The sequence below is a fragment of the Lichenostomus cassidix genome, chromosome 1Aa (assembly GCF_008360975.1).
Source record: "Lichenostomus cassidix isolate B80296 chromosome 1Aa, HeHo_3.0, whole genome shotgun sequence".
Classification (NCBI taxonomy): Eukaryota; Metazoa; Chordata; class Aves; order Passeriformes; family Meliphagidae; genus Lichenostomus; species Lichenostomus cassidix.
The window spans coordinates 2,005,687-2,023,246 of record NC_139480.1 but is presented as its reverse complement, the minus strand read 5'-3'; the positions used below and the strand labels follow the sequence as shown (position 1 = coordinate 2,023,246).

At 41.7% G+C, this 17,560-nt stretch overlaps 1 protein-coding gene across 3 annotated transcripts in view; it reads left to right on the top strand.

Moving 5' to 3' along the window:
* Positions 1-17,560, top strand: part of EXOC4 (exocyst complex component 4) — a 318,206-nt gene that overhangs the window by 46,106 nt on the left and 254,540 nt on the right. The gene's annotated exons all lie outside the window — the stretch shown is intronic.

Here is a 17,560-nt window from a genome sequence, read left to right as displayed (position 1 = left end):
ATTCTTCCTCCTGGCTGTGAGAGACTGAAGCTGCACCTTGCTTAGGCTTTATTCAGGTGCTGTGCCTCTCACCTGGGGAGCTGAGGCTCTCTGAAGCAGCAGAGCTCTGATCTGTCACATGGCTGTTGTCTCATTCGTGCTGTGAGGCTCACACAAGCTGATTTTGTTTATTTTTAATTTTTTTTTTATTTGGGGATTGCTTTTATATCTAGAATTTCACCTGGGATGGGATGGGATGGAGGAGGTCAGAGAATTTGGCCTCCTCCTGGCATTATTTCCAGGAGGTGTGAAGGTTTTTGGTGGTCATTCCAGCTTTGGGTTGGTGATGGAAAATGCTTTCTGCCTCCTGTCTTAACTCACTTTTTCAGTTTTGGGTTGGTTTTTAACTGCTGTTCTGCAGGATTGTTTGACTGTACAGCAATGCAATTTTTGCTCACACAAATATCCCAACTGTGTGCCTGGTGTGAATTTAAATACTTTTAAACACAGCAAGTGCAAGGTGTGGGCCTTCAATCCCTCCACTGATTGCTTCCCCACATATTTGTCTTTCTAGAGGAATTATTATTAAATCTTCACCACTTTTCTCCATCACACAAACTTCTGCCTTTCCTCAGTGCTGTTCTTGCAACAATTTGCTTGGGAATGTTCAGCTAGATGGGTTTTCTAAACCAAAGGGTGTTCCAGGATTGAAGTGGCTCTGCAAAATCGGAAAAATTCAATTTCAAGATGTGTGGAATGGGTTTGGAATGAGGATTCTGCAGCCATCCTGCTGTGATCCACAGAGGTCCAGAAAAACTTGAGGAGCTTTGAGTTCTGCAGGCTTTGCTCCAGAAAAACAAAACCTTGGAGTAAGAATCCTCCCCAGATTTTTCTTTCAGTGTAGCAGAACATCAAGGCTGGATATTCCCATCCTCAGTGGGAGTTTGGGATGTTGTCAGTCCTGAAATTCTGAGTGATTTGTATTGGCTTTTCCTGGAGGACGTTGATGGAACTCCAATCCTGTGTAGGTGTGAGCAGAGGGAGTGGGAATGTTCTGTGCTGGGGAGACAATGTTTGACCAAGAGCTCTGTGAAAGGTGAGCCAAGAAAAATAGAAAAACCACTTGGAAAGGTGTCATTGCTGTTGGGTGTGGGGAGGAGTCAGAAAAGCTTCCAAAAGAGCTTTTCCAGGGCAGAAAAGCAGCACTTTAAGATCCATAATCTCTTGCTGGTTTAAGGTAAGAGATGAGCATTGACTGGTGTGAAAAGGAGGAAATGCAGCATTTCTTTGTTCAAAACCTTGTGGGTGTTTGTTCCTTAGTTCCACTGGAGTGGCTTAAAATATTCTTACCTTAGAGTGTAAGAAAACCTTTGATCCCCAAGCCTAAATTACTTCCAGCCTGCTTTTCTGCATTAGGATAATTTTTGGAGAGGAGATCTTACATTTGCAGCAGGGGGAGCAGAAAACTCAGTTTTAAAAGTGTTTAAAGCTGTTGGGGGGGAGGCTGAAAACTTGGAGGAAGTACATCGGGGAATGCATGCAATTCCTTCAAATCCTAATAAATGGAATTTAGTCATCACACAGAACAATATCACACGAGTGCAATTCCCAGGGATAATTCAGGGTGTGTGCATTGTGCATCTCTGCATGTGAATTGCATTACAGCAGGGTTAGCTCTCCACGTCTGTACACAGTAATGGGAGCTCGTGGTGGGCTGGAAATTGCCTTTTGTGGAGGGAATGAGTTGTTTCCTGCAGCAGCTTGTTTTTTGGAGCTGGATTTCTGAAAGCTCCCTAATAACTGCAGCAGGCTCTGGGCTGTAGTGTGAGAGGTTGGCTCAGTGTTGAGCTCCAAAACATGCAGATATTCAATATTTTTGACCTTCTCTGCCAACGGAGGAATAATACAGAAGACAGAGTGACCTTTTCCAGTTGGTAGCGGAGTGCTGGAAAACAAACAAACAAACAAAAAAAGCAGTTTGTCAAAATATTAGAGCAGCCTTGCTCAGGAAAACGCCGTTTGAAGTTCTTTTCTTGTCCCAGAGCCAGCACAGGCTGCGGTTGTGTTGTTCCATCAGTGGCAGAGGGGTGAAACGTGGTTTTAAATTTTAACCTGGCGTTTTGTGTGGAGCTAATGGAGCTCCTCAGGGCAGGAGTGGGTGGAACATCCTCCTGAATGACCTCAGAACTGCAGGATGCAGGGCTTGGCTGGGGAGAACCAAGCTTGAGTGCCAACTGGTTGTGTCAGGAATAACTCAGGGAGGGAATTCTGAGATTTTTTGGGACAATTCAGTGTCTCTGCTGCATCATCCAGGACCAATTGGAGGAGTTCCTGTGCTCTGGAGGCAGGCTGGGAGAGCTGGGAATGTTGCCTGGAGAAGGGAAGGATGCAGGGAGAGCTCAGAGCTCCTGCCAGGGCCTGAAGGAGCTCCAGGAGAGCTGCAGAGGGACTGGGGACAAGGCATGGAGGGACAGGACACAGGGAATGGCTTCCCAGTGCCAGAGGGCAGGGATGGATGGGATCTTGGGAATTAGGAATTCCTGGCTGGGATGGAATTCCCAGAGAAGCTGTGGCTGCCCCTGGATCCTGGGAATGGTGCAGCACCTGCTGCTGGAGAAACTCCCAAAGACTTGTCCTGTTGCTGCCATGACCTGTTCCAGCTCAGGCTGGAGCTATTTGCCTCCAAGGAAGAGATTCTCTCTCCTTTCTTACTGCTGGAATTCATCGTTGATGATTCTCAATTTTTTCAGGGTCTATATTTCTCTTCCTCCCACAGAAAAGAGGGAAAATCACACAGAAAACTCTGGGACAGAAATCTCCAGCAGGCTCTCTGGTGCTCTGTCTACTGAGAAGACACTGACAACTAATAAGTTCCTTTTTTGGGGTGTTTTTTCTGTCTAATGCTTTCATGTGTTTTCCAAAATTGGTGTCATTTAGCAGCCTAAACATTGCTGCAACCATAAGGAAGCTGGGGAAGGAGGAACTGAAGCCTCCTCTCTGCCCACACACTCCTGTTGCGCTACTGAGAGCTCAAATTCTTATTTTTTTAACAAAGGAATGGCATTTGGGGGAAGCAACAAGGAGATGGGATAATTCTGTGCCTCGCAGATGATGGTCAGCAGTGGGAATGATCTCACAGAAAAGTTGCATTTAAATTGCATTTTCTGTGTCACACTTCTGCAGGAGTCCTGGGAGAACACTTGGAGCTGCATTTCAGGGCTCTGCTGCTGTCACCTGAGTCCCTCTCTGGTTTTTAAACGAATTAATGCCATAAAATATTGGTCCCCTTCAGCACACAGGGAAAGGCTGTGGAATTGAGCAGCCTCAGTCACTCTGGAAAAGGTGTGCAGAGGTTTCAGCTCCATCCCAGCCTCTCCAGCTCTGCTCTCATCCCATTTTCCTCTTTTCCCACAGCCCAGGATGGTTTTTTTTTGCTCTGGCAGCAAGAAAATCTCATTTGAGGGAGTCGGTTTGGCCAAGGATTTGCTGCCTTTTCTGCTTGCTCAGCTCCCTGAACTCAGGGCTGGCACAGGAGCAGCAGAGAGCAGGAAATCACCATGGAAAAGGGAAGGGAAAAGGGTTTTTCCTGGATTTTCCATCAGCTGAAGCTGCTCCTGAAAAACCCACGTGGCTTTTTGCTGAGTGGCTCAGCACAGCTCTGAACCTTTGCATTTAAAGGTTCATTTAAAAGCTGAATGAATTTTCTGTTTGCCACACAGAAAATTTTCCTGTTCACATGCCATAAATCCTGGCTGAAATGTCAGAGCAATATCTGGAGTTACTGCTGCATTTGGGGAGTTCAGCAGGTGATGTTTTGAACCTGAAGCAGTTATTTTTTCAGGAAGTGTCTTCAGAGATATTTAATGGCTTTGTGGTTGTCCTCCCAATAATGGGGCTGCCAGGCTTTGTGGTTCTTTTGAAATGGCCTCAAGTGTGTGGAACTGATGCCCTTGGACTCCTGACTGGTTTGGCTCATTAGTGTTCATCTCATTGGGCATAAAAGGGATTTATCTGCAGCTTTTTGAAAAGTAGAGTTCCACTCAGTCTCTTGCAGGAGAGAGTGAGGGACATTGCACTCCTCAGAATGGTGATATTTAAAAATGGAATTTAAATAATTACAGTAGGTCACTTGATGCTTTTTCCCCCCTTTTATTTGAAGTGAGCTCAGCATATGCAGGAATAAATCCAGCAGAAAAACACTGTTTTCTGTAAAGATGTGCTGCTAAGAGCATGAGAATTTCTGGGGAAGTTTATGGTCCAAGAAGAGTTTCATCCTTCTGGATCTAGAAAAGGACAAAGTGAATTTGCAGGGAAGTACTTCTTCAAATTTTGACCATGCCAAGAACATTTGTAATGTCCTGCCTCCCCTCTCTGTTAAATTATTTCATAAATTTGCTCCAATTTACCTAAGAACTGAAGTCTTCTCCTTGCCATTTCAAACAGCAAATAAATTGGTACCTTTCTGAAACTCTCAAGAAGGTGGACTTGGAATTTGAGGTGATGGAAATCTCCTTGATAAAGGCGAAAAAAATGTGTCACGAAGTGCAGAGAGATTTCCCAGAATCGACAGGAGATGGCAATGGCATCCAGTCCTTTCAAAAACAAAAGAATATGAAGTAGAAATGGCCCAAATCGATCTGGTTTCTGTGTGACTGGATGATCCTGGCTGAATTGTGTTCCAAACTAACTGAATTATGTGCTAACAGGTAGCTGGCTGTGCTCCAGAGCTGAGCTGGCTGCAGACATTGGATTATTTTCTTGCCCAGGAATGGCCCTTGTTAACTGAGCTGTGCCATGTTTTATATTAAATTTCGTTAGCAGGGTGACAGAGCAGAATTTTTCTCCCATATTCTTGCATTAACAACTTTTGTTTGGAGATTTTTTTTTTTATCCTGGAGCTGTTGATCCAATGCATTTCATAAACGCCAATATTCATGCTGAAGTTCAAAGAAATAAAACCCTGAATAAAAATAATTTGTTTGAACAGCACACAGTCAATTGTGCAGCTCCTTGCAGAGGAGGTCAATGAGCTTTTGGGGAGATTTTTAAAAAATACCAACTTCTTTAATGAAATATTTGCAGTTTTATGCAAATAAAACTGCATATATTATGAAATATTTGCAGTTTTATGAGCCAGGAAAAAAATTTATCTTCTTCTGTCCATGCTGGAGAGCATCAAGCTGCTCTGAACTTCATTTCAGCTGGATTTTCCTTTTAATTGCTGATCACATTTAGTTAAATTCATTTCAGCTGGATTTTCCTTTTAATTGCTGATCACATTCAGTTAACTTCATTTCAGGTGGATTTTCCTTTTAATTGCTGATGACATTTAGTTATATTATAGTTTTAAAGGGGTTTTGGAGTTGATGCCAAAATATTCAAGTAGTTCAATCCATGTTGAGTTAAAATCATCCATTCCAAGTGCCTGCTGGAGGTGCTGAAAAAGGTGCCCAAATTCTTGTGGAGAGAAAAAAGAATTCCAAAAAGCTGTTTAGTGGAGTTGTGAAAGTCAAAGTCAGCTCTGCTGGGTGTTAGGCTGAGAGGAAAAGGTTGGGAATATGGGAATATAGGGAATGACATGTTCCCTGCTTGATATTTGGCACTTGGCACCAAACCTGGGCCACCCTGGCCCATCAGTAAATTCTTTTTAATTGATACAACTTGACAACTCAGAGGTTTTTTCAGGTTTTGTTTTTTTCCACTTGGAAGCTTTTATTTCCCGAGTTGGAATATTCTCTGACAAGGACTAAGAGGGGTGGGAAGTGACCATCAGAGGAGGATGAGGTTTGGAAGTGAAGGATGTAGAATTCCCAGCCCTGGGAGCTGATAAATAATGGGATGAAGTGGAAGAAATGGAAATTCTAGTGCAGATCTGAGCTGTATATTTTATTTTAACCATTTTTTTGGGGACAGTTTAGTCAGCTCTGCTGTGGGTTTTATTTTCCCTGGTTTTCAGCCAGAATTAGGAGGTGCTGCAAGGAGTTCATCAGCATTTGTGGACATGTTTTATAGGACTGTAAACCTCTCTTTTGATGAGCTGAGCTCACTCTCTGGCCCTGTGTGAGTGACTTTAAAGGCAGCAACTCATTCCTTTCCCTGTGACAGGAGAAAGGAAAGGAAAGGAAAGGAAAGGAAAGGAAAGGAAAGGAAAGGAAAGGAAAGGAAAGGAAAGGAAAGGAAAGGAAAGGAAAGGAAAGGAAAGGTAAAAGAAGGGGAAAGGAAAGGAGAAGGGGCAGGGGGAGAGGGAAGGGAAGGAAAGGAAAGGAAAGGAAAGGAAAGGAAAGGAAAGGAAAGGAAAGGAAAGGAAAGGAAAGGAAAGGAAAGGAAAGGAAAGGAAAGGAAAGGAAAGGAAAGGAAAGGAAAGGAAAGGGGAAAGGAAAGGAGAAAGGAAAGGAAAGGAAAGGAAAGGAAAAAGGAAAGGAAAGGAAAAAGGAAAGGAAAGGAAAGGAAAGGAAAAAGGAAAGGAAAGGAAAGGAAAGGACAGGAAAGGAAAGGAGAAAGGAGAAAGGAGAAAGGAAAGGGAAAAGGAAAAACTCCTCCTGTGCTCCCTGCAGGGCACAGCAGAGCAGAAGGATCCACACAGGCAAATCCCTGCTGATGGGAGAAAGGAGTTCATCTCCAAGGGAAATGTTGGAAATTGTTTTGCTTTAAAGCCTTTCTGCTCCCTTGCTGTTCTTCTCGTGCTCACCATGTGTGACATTTGCAAAGTTCTAAGGGAGAATCTTATTTTTCCCTGAGGTTTTCCAGCTCTTGCTGTTTCTTTCCTGACAGGAAATCTCTGCTTCTGTTTAGGGGGTCCTGAAGGGTTTTTTTGTTATGTAGAAAACTGCAGAATTTCATCAACCAAAATTCTTTCATGGAATGGTTTGGCTTGGAAATGATCTTCAGGATCATCTCATTCCAGCCCTGTGCCATGGACAGGACCTTCCCTTGGTCTTTTATTTTGTCCTTTTTTTCATGGTTGGCTCGACCAGCTGCCTTTTGAAATGGTTTTATTGAGGAATTTTGGTGGGTTTTGAGCAATTTATCATTGGGTTTCTGTGTGCACAAGGGTTTCAGGAGATAAAACTGAAAACAACAGATAGTAAGTAATAAGTAATAAATAATAAATAATAGATAGTAAATAATAAATAACAAATAAAGACTTGAGTTGGACAGTGATTTTTGAGGGCAGATTCCTCTCTGCCAGGCCATGCTGAGAAAGTATCAAAGCACATAACCAACCTCACCACTTTCTTCTCAATTACATCACATTTAATTTTTGGCTCCAGCAGGATTTGCTGCACCAAGTTTTAGCCCCTCAGCTCCACAAGGACATCATTTCTCCTTCCAAATGCCTCCTGGAGATTTGTGTTGCACAAACCAGCAGCGAGTTGGGATGATTCATTGGTGTTCTCTGAGCCCTGAGAGGCTGCAGAGCTCCAAACCTGCTTGGTGTTTGGAAGGAAATGACAAATTCCCAATTCCTGCTGGGAACAAGCAATTCCTCCTCCACCCCCAAATCCTTCTGTTCTGCTCAGCAGTGCTCTGCTAATGGCTCTGTGGGTTCAGCAGCTTTGGACATGGAAACATGGGCTTGAAATTCAATGTATTTGTCAGAAATCAAGTGGGGAGAAGGTGCTTTGCCTCGGTTCTGATGGTTGGAATGGGAAATCTGGTTTGTGTTTTCATCCTTCCTGTGTGGGAAGTGCCAATGTCATGTGTTCAAAAAGGCCAATGTGACATTGGCAGACTCTGGAATCATTTTTATTTCTTTATTGTAAATGCTCTGATTTCCTCTTTTTTTTTTTTTTTAAGTGAGCTCAAAAGACTATTTCAAAAATCTGAACTGAAATAAGAGATTATATGTGTTGAATCTCACTTTTATTTTTTGGTGGGTTTTTTGTGGTTTTTTGGTTGGTTGGTTTTTTGTTTTGTTTGTTTGGTTGTTTTTTTGGTTTTTTGGTGGTTTGGTTTGGTTTGGTTTGAGATGCTTTCAGGTCTGAGGAATTTTGCTAATTGGAGAATCATGGAATGGTTTGAGTTGGAAAGGCTCTATAATTAAATGAACTTTAAAATCCCTTCCAACCCAATCCATCCTGTGATTCTAGAAGAGCAAAGCTCCTTCTCTATCAAAATGCAGAATATAAACACAAAACCAAAGCAGCATTTCCCAACAATTCACTGTTACAGAGCCCTGGAACATCACTAATCACTCCTTGCCACAGTTCCTGGGGGTGAAATGTTATTTTCCAAAGCTTTCCTAGTGGAAAAAGTGCTGCTGAAACCCTTTATTCCCAATGCCATGCTGACTGAGGGGACCTGGGAGGTGCTAGAAAAATAATTCTCACCCTGTTAACTCAGACTGGGTTTTTCTGTGGTTTCTGGTGAAGCATCCCAAAATTTCTGTGATGGATGAGTTTTTCCAGAAGAGCCAAAGGCATTTAGGATCGAACTCCCTTGGCAATCTAGTGGGAATTGGACAACTAATTACTTTGGATTCTTGGGAAAATCCCAGATCTCATTTTATATTGTAATAAGGGGGTTTTAAAGGAGGGAAAACCTCCAAGAAAAATAACATTTAGTGTGATTTTAAATTTTTTTCTGGTCAATTCTCCTGTGTTGAAGCTCCTTTGGAAAAAGGAGGTTGGCTGGATGGGCAATACCTGAGCTGGAAACACAAGCAGGACTCTTGTCTGATCCACTCCAATTCCCAAAGGTTAATTGTATCAATAATTTCCTCTCCTGGGTTTAAACAGTTGGAAGTTGCTGCCCACGACAGGGACAATAATCCAAATCAGTTCCACCTCCCAGCAGGTCAGTAAATAAATAAATCAAAGTGGTCCCTTAAGCATAATAGCCAAAATCTTTCTGGTTTTACTGACAGAGGACAGATTTACACAGAGTTATCAGGGGAAAATAAAAGGGTGATCTCACTTTATTACTATTATAATTATAATTTTATTATTATAATATTATTTTATTTCTAGTTTATTAATAAATATTAAATAATATTATTAAATTATATAAATAATTTTTATTAAAATTATAAATTATATTATATAATTATATGATATTATAATTATATTAAATATTATATTATAAACTATATATTATAAATGATAGATTATAAATTATATAAAATAAATATTATTAACATTAAATAATTATTAAAATTAAGTAATTATAAATAATAATTATTTTTATATTATTTTATTATTAATAAATATTATTAATTATTATTACTATTAGTGATTTGGTGTTCATCCCCTTGCTGCTTCATCAGGGTGTCACATGCCTGCTGCCCTCTTAGAAAAACTGCATTTTCCAGCCCCTTTTCCTGCCTCTGAATTGTTCCCATCCTGATAATTTGCTTTCATTCACAAGGGTGACTTTCCCTCCGAGCCCAGCTGGGTCCTGAGGTGCAAAAATGAAGATATTTCTGGAGATTCTGTGGATGTGACAACTGTGGTGGGGAATGTTCTGGAAAAAAAACTTTGTGAAAACTGCAAACTTCCTCTGCTCTCTCCTTGTTAAAATCCCAGATCCTGGTTTGGAGTGATTTTGGAAAAGACATTTTTCTTTCCAGTGGGACCATTTTGGAAGGTGTGGATTTTTAAAGGTTCATCTCTGATTTTTGCAATGTCCTAATGCCTTTGCAGTTCTTCTCACCAGCACTGCTTGGGCGTTTGGGAAACAAGAGATTTGAAATAATTTCTCAGGAACTCTGCATCTTTGCCTTCACTCCCAGAGGATTCCTGGAAAAAATGAGGATTCCATTGCATGACACATTGGTGAAAATAACTTTCAGTGCGTGGTGAGGTTTTGGTGAAAATAACTTTCAGTGTGTTGGGAGGTTTTGGTGAAAATAACTTTCAGTGCATTGGGAGGTTTTGGTGAAAATAACTTTCAGTGCTTGGTGAGGTTTTGGTGAAAATAACTTTCACCAAAGTTAGTCAGATCCAGGTTTGTTTGGTGAGATTTTGGTTCTGCTTTTGGTGTAGGGAAAGGGCAAAACCCTGGGGAAACATCACCTTGCAGTCAAAATTTGAGCATCCTGATGCAGCTTTTTGGTGGGAAATGGGATTGAAGGAGAGGGAATTCCATCCCTGACTTCATGTGAGGTTCATTATTAATTAATGCTTTTCAAATCAAGTGTTCTGCAGGATGAGAAAATCCTCTGCCCATGGCAGAGGTTGGAATTGGATGATTTTTAAGGTCTTTTCCCAGCCCATTCTGTGATTCTCTCTCAGTGCATTTGGGTTCCTGCAGATCAGAGGGTGTGATTTGTAGGAATTTGTACAGCCAGCCTTCCCTTCGTGGCAACCTGTGTGATTCCCTGAAATTCTCCGAGGTTGCAGGTTGTATAAAGCAGGTTAGAATTTGATCCTCCTATTCCCAAATCCCTCTTTCCTCAGCAGTGATTCTTTCAGCATAATGTTCTTTGGTTTAATATATTCTTCAGAGACCGAGTGTGAGAGATTTTCTTTGTTACTCTTTCCTCATATCTGCTGTTTTGCCTCTGCTCCCTTTGCTTTATCTCTTCACTGTGTTTTCGGAGAGCTAGCCAGATGTTAATCTGAATTTCTGCCCTGACAGCCTGAAATTCATTCTGTGCTCCAACACAGAACGAATTCCTGGTGCTCACAGTCCACCCTGACACGTTTTGACATTGGCTGCAAAGTCATTTTGGGATGAAAATCCCAACATCAAACACGGAGGGAAAAACCATTCTGCAGGTGCAGCCCGGGCTGAGATTGCAGGAGATTTATCTCCAAGGTCACCCAAATGTGCTCTGCTTTTCCAGGAGTTTTTATTGTCACGCTGGGTGACAATAAAATAATAATGATAATAATAATTGTCATTCCCTGTGTGCTGGAACTGCTCAGCCCCCTGGGAAGTGCCAGCCTTGGCATTTTCTGGGAGTTGTTTTTTTTTTAGGCTGAGGGTTCATGCTGAAGGTTTAGTTAAACATTGTTCTCTTTTAGTTTTGCTTTGAGCTACAAAAATTGCCAATTTCCTTAAAGATCAAGTGGAAGGTTCACAGATTAATTGATGGTCTAAAAACAGCCTCTTGTGACATTTCCTCACGGCCTGCGTGGGATTATTGTGTGATTTGTTAGAGAATTGTTCTTTTGGATGCATAATTTTGTGCTGATTTCCTGATCCTGAGGGCTTTTGGCTTTATTTGGAAAGGTGCTGTGGAAGGAATGTGAATCCCTTTGACATTTCCAAGCTGCAGTTCCCTCCAAGTTGTAAAACAGTGTCTGCAAAAGGGGCAAGTGCTGGAAAACAGGAGCTAAACACACCCAGGGCAGAGCAGTGCAGTTAAATTTAGGGGGGATTTATTCATTTAGATTTTTTTTTTCTATTTGAGGAGCAGACAAATGGCTTTTGTAGCCATTTTTGTAGCCAAATGGCTTTTGTAACCAAAGACAAAACAGTACTTTTTACTGAGAAAAGAGTTGATAAGATCAGTTTTAAAAGAATTTAGAAATAAAAATCCATCCAATGTCCCTGTGGCAGCAACTGCCCTGCAGGACAGATCTTCCAGGTGAAGTTCTTCCAGTGATTCTCTCAATTTAATCCCAATGTATGGACACAAGAGAATTCCTGTGTCTGCTGCAGACAGAATGTGGAGTTGGAGCTGCTGCAGCTCTGTGCAACATCTGCCTGTTCAGGGAGGGAAGAACAGGCAGTGGGTGGGACTGAAATGTGGATTTTTGTGCTTTTCCTCTCAGCGTTAATCCAGAGCTGAATGGTTTCTCTCTGGCACAGTTTGCAGCTCTTGCAGCTCAGTGCAGAGAGAGTTTAATACTACAATTATAATCCTCATCCTCTGAAACCTTCCCTAGTGAAATGGGAGTGGAGAAGCCTTTCTAAATTTTTTTTTTTCCCAAAAATGATGTAAAATTTTGGCTGTCCTGTGGACAGAAATCTCTTTTGAAGAGCTCCTCCACTTCTCTGCTTTCCAGTTCCTTTCTGTATTGAACAGAGCATTTCCACAGCTTCCCTGTCATCCAGTGTCCATGAATTCCTGAAAATGGCTTGATCTTCTCACTGGAGCCCTGGCTGAGATATTGCAAAGCTAAAACCTCTTGAGGGTGTGGAGAGTATTTAAAATTACTTTTTGAGCAGAGAAGTGGAGCTTTTGGAGTTTTCTGGGTGTCATTATTTCTTCCAAAAGGCTCTGTGTGATATTCAGAGAGCTGCCCAGTGAAAATGTGGTTACAGAGGTATTTTGCTCCTTTTAAGCTTCCCAGTGCCATGCTTGGGGTTTTTTTGGGGGAATTTTGTGTTTATGTGGCATAAAGGAAGGGAAAAAAAGCTCCAAACCAACAGTGACTTGTCCATGCTAGGGGAAAAACTGATCATTTTGGGCTGGAATTGATTTGTATTTGTGGGGTTTTTTTGCCTTGCTACACAATCTGGTTGTGTCCAAACCATCCCAGCACCTGGGGAAGATCCTGCTGATGCTGGAATTGATGCAATTTATTTAATTTGGGATTGCAAGGGAGGCCAGTGAGGCTACCTGGGAGATTTCACTGCAGCGATGTGCTGGTGCAGCACAACAGAGCTTGGTGCACTTAATGAATCTGAAATCATTTCCAGCCCTGATTTGCTGAAGTTTGCTTATTTGTGCAATCCTCATTAATTGCTGGGAGCCTGACCATCCCCTTGGACAAAAGAAGTGAAGGCCAAATTAGAGTTTCCTCTTAAACAGAGCTGACTTTTTCCATTTGATCATCACCAGAGGTAGTTGTGTTGGTTTTAAAGGAGGTTTTGGGTTGAAGAGATGAATTTTTGGCTTTGTCTGCCTCATTCTGGGTCTGAATTTTTACAGATTGATGGGATGAGGGATTTTCATAGGATGTGATTTATTCACATCCTTAAGTTTTGAGCTTTCTCTGCTCCAGGCTGTCCCTGGTGTTGGATATTCCTCCTCACCCACCCAAACTCCTGCTGGCTTCTCCTACATCATCTGAACAATCCTTGGATTAGGATCACCTTGGTCAGGATAATCTGCTTTGAGTGATTTCTCTGTCCATGGTATTTTGTTTCTCTGGAGGATGAGGTTGAGCTCTATCAATATTCACGGAGTTGTAAATACAATTTCTCCTTGTAAATACAATTTCTGCAACTTGATGTTGCTGTTTTCCTGCAGACTGAAAACATCTTGGATTGAAATCTTGATTTCTTTTGGGTTTTAGCTCCTGTGCTATCCTCTCAGATCCTTGTTCTCCAGCTCCTGGCTGCTGTTATTTTGGAATTTCAGATGGAGGCTGTTCAGGAGGTGTTTTGTTGCTTTCCTGGTGTGTTTTCCTCATTCCCCAAACTCCCATCATCCCTGAATTTACTGCTCTGCTCCTTCCTTACTGCTGCATTATTGTCTGCAATACTTCCTATTGATTTTCTGGGTTGGGGATGATTTCCTTTGCTGAGCACGGCTGGGAGGAATTGGAAGTAATTTGCTCAGAGGAGGTTTTGTGCTTCCTAAGATCTAGAAGGTTGTTTAAAATCTCTTCTGCAGCCTGAGTTGAGGAGGTTTGATCCTCTTGTTTGGGGAGTTGTCATTTTATTAAGGTCACTTGGAGCATTCCTGTCTCTTTGGTTGGCTTTGTGTTCAGCACAGAGGAGAAGCTGTTTCCTTTATGTTTAAATAATTTTACGTTATGAATTAAATTTCATATTCCAGTTTGGGGTTCTCCAAACTGTTTACTGAGAGCAAAACAGCAAAAAATTCTATTTAGTCACTCGGATCAGTCTTGTGGTGCAGACTGGAGGGAAAAGGAGCATTTTGGGATGGAGAGAGATTTATTTCCAATATTACCCTGCAAGTTGTGAGTTGGTGAGAGAAGTGAATAATCCAGAATTGTCAGAATTGGAACAGATTCTTGCAAAACATTTCATCTCTAGGATTGAGCAAAGAGTTTAGAAATCACCTGTTCCTGTCTGCTGCTCAGGCTGGATTTTCCTGTGGATTTGCACTTGTGGGGTTACGAATTAAATTCCATATTCCATTTTGGGGTTCTCCAAACTGTTTACTGAGAGCAAAACAGCAAAAAATTCTATTTAGTCACTCAAATCAGTCTTGTGCTGACTGGAGATAAAAGGAGCATTTTGAGGTGGAGATTTATTTCCAATATTACCCTGCAAGTTGTGAGTTGGTGAGAGAAGTGAATAATCCAGAATTTGTCAGAATTGGAACAGATTCTTGCAGAAGGTTTCACCTCTAGGATTGAGCAAAGAGTTTAGAAATCACCTGTTCCTGTCTGCTGCTCAGGATTTTCCCGTGGATTTGCACTTGTGGGATGTCAGGGCTGTCAGGGAGGTTTGATCTATGGGGTGGGAAGTGCTCTGGCTCTGATCCAGAGCAGCAATTAATGGGATGAGCTGCTGGAGAAACCTTTCCCGTGCTGCCTGAGTGCTCTGCTGGCTCCTGGCCAGGCTGACCAGCACCCTGCAGGAAAAAAAACCAATATTTTCATCATGACCACAAGTCCAGCCTTTTCCAGAAGGTGCTGGGAGTTCATTTCCATATCTTGACTGGGGAATAGCCCAGCCTCAATCTGCCAAGGTTTTTTTGTGGGTTTTATTGGAATATCAAGTGGGTTTTGTTGAATATCTCTGGTGCTTCTGGAGCAGGAGGATAAGGAAGTAAAGTTGTCATTTGTATCCTGCTGTTTGTCAACCTGCAAACAGGGGGATGTGGGGATAACAGTTCATTATTCACTTAACAAAATCTGTCACGTTGGGGATTCAAAGTGTCACTTCTCTGGAGTGGAAGGGTTGGATGTGCTGCTGGAGCCAAACCCCAGTGTCAGTGCTGCTCTGTTTCCATGTGGGAATGGATAACAGCATTTACCAGGATCTCCATGCACTGAAAATAGGGAATTAAATCTCTTTTTAAAGGCAGGGCCATCTAATTGCTCCAAGAATTTGAGTGTTCTGTGTTCTGGGCATTATCCTCATCAAAAAGCTTCCCTTGGAATTCCATTCCTGACCTGCTGATCAGATTCCCAAGCAATCACAATCCTACCTAAAATAAAACCTCAAATAAAACCTCAAATAAAACCTAAACAGCCAAGAGAAACAATGAGAAGATAAACACCCAAGCTGCTTTTCAGCTCCAATTAAATCACAGAATCATGGAATCATCACGATCTTCTTGTCCAACCCTCAACCTGTCGTCAGTGGGAGAACAATGTGGGGAAAGTAGAAAAGTTTTGAGGTTTTGCTTGTGTTGGGTTTTTTTTTCCTTCTCTCAAATCTGATGTGGTTCTCCAAACTCGTGGGTTCTCCCCCCAAAAAAGGAGAGTTTTGGAGCCCAGAGATTGCTCAGCTCTCATGGCATTTGTGTTTCTGAAATCCTCGGTTTAAAACAATAAAAATTGTTGAGACAATTTGGATTCAAGTGGAACATTTTGCAGGAAAGTTGCTCCAGAGTGTAGAGAGCAACTAGAGAAGGCAAAGGACACTTTCTTCATAATAAAATCCAATTATTTTCAATAAAATAAAAAAAATTTATTCAATAAAATCCAGCTCAGTGACCCAACAGATCAAAGTCACAGAGTCAAGGAGATTTTTTCCCGATTATTTTTTAGAGAGAGCAAGTGCGATTTTTTTTATTTTGTTTCCTTTAACAGCGAAAAAAAATGAATAATAGGCTCTTTCTGCAAATCAAACTTAAATATGAGATCTTAAAGGTAGCAGGACAGTGACAAAGAAAACATTTTCTCCTCCAGTTTTCTCTTTACAAATGAAAATGTCGAAAACCCGCGATGGCTCTTCAGTCAGAGGCGGATGGAGAGGAATTATGGGGATGCATCTTGTTGTCATGATAATTCAAGAGGGACCATTTTCTTATCCATCTGCAAGCTGGGTGGTGATAAATGTCAAATATTTGTCCTGGGTGGTAAAGTAAATATTTGCCATCTTACCTGTCCCCGTCAGCGAGCAAATCGCTCGCAAACAACACCATATTGCAAGGAGAAGGAGGAGGAGGAGGAGGAATGAAAATGGCAGAAAAATTAAAGATGAAGCCACTGAATGGAAAGGAAGACACTGAATAAACCTGCAAGTTAAATAAAACCGAGGTGGATGGATTCCCTTGTGATGGAGAAAGCCAAATTGCAGAGTGCATTATGCAAAGGTGGTGAGATGACAAATGTCAGTGGGAATCTGTAAAGCTGTTTGCAGACGAGGCATGCAAGACAGACTTGTTGTAGGAGGTGCAGGAACATGGCTTTATTTAAAGAATTCCTCTGGCTAGGGAGAGGAAAATTCCAAATGTCCAGGGACAAAACCACTGTGCTGGAGGAGCTGGAGAGTTCCTAGGCAGGAATTCTGGCTGTGGATGGAGGAATGGGAAGGAGAGTCGTTTTTTCTTTTATTTAATGGAGGGTTAAGTTGGATTTTAGGAAAGGTTTTTACCCCAGAGGGTTCTGGGGCACTGAACAGCTCCCCAGGGAATGGGAACATTCCCAAGGCTGCTCCAGGAGGGTTTGGACAACATTTTGGGGTGTCTGAGCAAGGCCAGGAGTTGGACTGGATGATCACTTCCCACTCAGGATATTCAGTGATTAACCATCAAGGAGCAGGGTGAGTATCAAACAGCAAAAAGGACAGAAAAGGAGGTAAAAAACCCCAAAATTCCAAAGTCCTAAACAGGCAAAGGAAGCAAAACTCCTCACTGGCTGCTGCTTTTCAGTTGTCCAGCCTTGGAATGATCTTGTTTTGAAGGGAAAGAAGAACATCAGACAGACCAACCCTGCTGCTGCCAGGCTGGAGGTTTGTTTATTTGGCACAAATAACTTCAAATGTAGAAAAATCAAGGCCCAGAAAAGCTGATCAGCTGAGATATTTTTGGGAGGAGGCAGTGGGAGGGAAGTGCTGATGACTGTTGTGGGTTTTGTGGATCAAATCTATTCGCTGGTCGTTTTCAGACCCTTGAAAACGAGACACCTGCAGAAGGCATCGTGGGTTTGTCAAATTGCACAAGTTTTTGTGGTTTTTTAAAAAAATAAATCATTATGGGAAAGAGAAATGGTTTCTTTGAAACCAGTCTGTGGAGCTGTGAGAGTGAAGATGAGGAAACAACCCAGAAACTCTTCCCTTCTGATGATAAAAACACCCAGGCAGAGCTGGAGGCTTGAGGAGGAGCTTAGAAATGAATTTAAGCTTCAAGGTAAAAAGTCAAAAGACTTTTTTTTTGGAAAGAAGAGTCCAAATTCATTGAGAAGGCAGGAAAGATCAGCAGCCTCTCCTTAAAGCCTCCAGCTGAGGATTGGAGAACAAGCAGAAATGTCTTATTTACATGTACAAAAGAGCCTGCAAATTATTTATGTAGCGGAAAAAATTGCCTCTTGTGAGGTTTATTTATTTATTTAATCACTCAGAGCACTTGAAATGGATCAAGAACTTTGCAACAGGGTTATTTTGTTGGTTGTTGGGGTTTTTTTTTTGGTTTTGTTTTTAATTGATGAAAACCCTGACCAGGAGATGTAAACTAAGAATCAATGGAAGAAGATGAAAATGGAAGGAAAAAGGTTAATTCTGGTTTTGTGATGAGCCTGGTGGTGCTGATCAGGGCTTGAAAAAA